Here is a 3,030-nt window from a genome sequence, read left to right on the forward strand (position 1 = left end):
CTGTTCCAGTCAATGGAAACACAGGCTGTCCTAATTGTTTTAACTGCCGTTTAAAAATAATTATGCCTTTTCTTACTTTAACCGATGTCCTGTCCTCGCTGTGAGTTAATTGTGGTTATATGTACAGTGTCTTGATGTAGAGGATTGGTGCCAGTTTAAAAAAAAAAAAAAGCTGTGTGTGCTGTGCACGCGCATAGTAAGTGAAACTTCTTTGACTTTTGTCACAGAAATTGTATTTGTATTGGTGATGTTTTAATTAAAAATCAAAATACACTTTCATTGACAAAACGCAAATAAATTTGACTTAGAACATGCGTACACATCCCTTGTATTTGCACTAAGCGTGAATTCCTCGTGCGTGACTGTGTGTGCGTGTGACTGTGTGTGTGCGTGTGACTGTGTGACTGTGCGACTGTGCGTGTGACTGTGCGACTGTGCGTGTGACTGTGTGACTGTGCGTGTTACTGTGTGACTGTGTGTGACTGTGCGCGTGACAGTGCGTGTACGCGTGACAGTGCACGGTGCACATGACAGTGCATGTGCACGCGACTGACTGTGTGCGCGACTGACTGTGCGTGTGACTGTGCGTGTGTGCGTGACCATGTGCGTGTTTGTGTGACCGTGTGCGTGCGTGTGACCGTGTGACGTATGCGCAGCCCCCCTGCACCTCACACATCCCCCTAACCTATTCACAGTCAGTGTGTGTGTGTGTGTGTGTGTGTGTGTGTGTGTGTGTGTGTGTGTGTGTGTGTCAGTCAGTCAGTGTGTGTGTGTGTGTGTGTGTCAGTCTGTGTGTGTATATATGTATGTGTGTGTGTCTGTCACTGTATGTGTGTCTCTCTTTCTGTGTCCTGCCCCCTCTCTCCTGACTCCCCCCCCCCCCCCCTCAAAGGCAGGCAGAGCTGCGGACCCGCGGCGGCTCTGCCTGAGACTCTCCTCCCCCCCCCCCCCCCCTCACAGACAGGCAGAGCTGCGGACCCGCGGCGGCTCTGCCTGAGACTCTCCTCCCCCCCCCCTCCCTCACAGACAGGCAGAGCTGCGGACCCGCGGCGGCTCTGCCTGAGTCTCCTACTCCCCTCACAGACAGGCAAAGCTGCGGACCCGCGGCGGCTCTGCCTGAGACTCCTACTCCCCTCACAGACAGGCAAAGCTGCGGACCCGCGGCGGCTCTGCCTGAGACTCCTACTCCCCTCACAGACAGGCAGAGCTGCGGACCCGCGGCGGCTCTGCCTGAGTCTCTCCTCGCCCCCCCCACCCCCCGGCGAGACGCGGCAGCACCGGGCACCAGGCAGATTCCTAATAAAGCCCCCCCCCCCCTCCGGAAGTGCTGCGTGGGCAGAGGCAGTGTCGGCGGGGAAGGGGGGCAGCGCGTCATCGTCAGCGGGAGCTGGCTTCGAGGGGAGCGCTGCAGCGATCCCCTTCTGATGGTGCTGTGGGGAACGCAGCTCATTCTACCCCCCCCCCCCCCCCCCGTTCCATGCCTCGGCCGGGGGAGGTCAGCAGGAGTGGCGGCAATTAAATTTTGAGGGCTGCCGCCGCCGCATGTCAGCGGGTGGGGGGAGCAGAGCTCGTTAGGAGCTGCGGCGGCGGATACCCTCCATGATCCCTGGGCTCCTCTCCTCGACCCCGGCGGCGCTCAGTCAGCGGGACGCAGGAAAGCGGAGGTAGGGAGGAGAGAGGCTGCGCGGCATGGCAGCGGCCGTTAGGAGCGGCGGCTATCGCCGCCGCATATGTCACGGTGTGTGGGGGGTGTGGGGCTCGGGGGGGGGGTGGGGGGATGATTAGGAGCGGCGCCGGCGGCTATTGCCGCCGCCGCCGCATCTGATTTGTGGAGCGGGTGTGATGTCAGTGTTGGGGTCGGGCTGAGCCAGAACACAGCCCGGCCTCAACTGCCAGCACTGACGTCACATCCGTTTCATTTCTGTCTCCACAATTCTTTTTTGCCCCATCACGAATGAGGTGCCACTAAGGAAGTTTCACTTCAAAAATAATTGTCATCAGTAGCCACACAGCACCAAATGAGAGGCAGTAATGCCTGTTTCAATAAGAATTTCACGAAAGTATAAGGCCGCGCTTATAGTGGCGGTGACGTCAGGCTGCGGTCGCTGGAAAAATCAAATTGAGATGACTTTCAGCGATCACAACCAAGCCGTCGCGCTTACTATAAGCGCACGCGACAGCGGCAATGCATTTGTTTTGATGCGACCAAGCCGGCACTATAAGCGCAGCCTAAATTGATTTTAAACTAATTTTTTTAAGATCTTCAATTTTTGCTGCAACAATATTATTTTACAAAGATTTGTGATTGTTACTGAAATTCTGTTTTACGTCTCAGAAAAAAATAACTACATAAAACAATAGGAACATTTACAGTTTTTATGCCAAATTAGTGCCCTCTTTTATACAGAAGAATTGTCAGTTGTATAAGCAGTTAATTTTAATGAACATATAAAACATTTTTTCATGGAGCAGCCTTTGTCACTGGAGATACCTTCAAGTAATCAACTGGTAACCTGGCACTAAAGCAGCAGAACAGGTCTTGGTTGCCCCAGGTGGTACATATGAAAATCATAATAAATCTTTTATAATATCACTTGTGTATTCATTCATACCTTTTTGAATGCCAGTAAAAACTTAATTACATATTTTGAGCATACTTTTTAATTACACGCAAATAGCGGATCTGAAGGCATGCAAAGCCAACTTTGCTAAACCATTTTTAAAACATTAATTCCTGGTAGGTTGCCACACCATCTGTGCTTCCACTTGCATTAATTCCACATGCTCTGGGTCTGTGCTAGCGCAATCTTATACTATATTAGTGAAAGCACTGTATGTTTGCCTGCCTGCTGGATGTCCGGTGTCCCTAGGGGAAATCTCATTGGTCCCTTGGGCCGCCCCCGCACACCTCTCATTGGCCTGAGGCGGAGTGACGGCCCAAAGGACACACAGGGACAAAAACACACACACAGGGATATACACGGACACACACGCACACGCACACGCACACGCGCACGCGCACGCGCACAC

Source organism: Ascaphus truei, chromosome 3, assembly GCF_040206685.1.
Source record: "Ascaphus truei isolate aAscTru1 chromosome 3, aAscTru1.hap1, whole genome shotgun sequence".
Taxonomy (NCBI): Eukaryota; Metazoa; Chordata; class Amphibia; order Anura; family Ascaphidae; genus Ascaphus; species Ascaphus truei.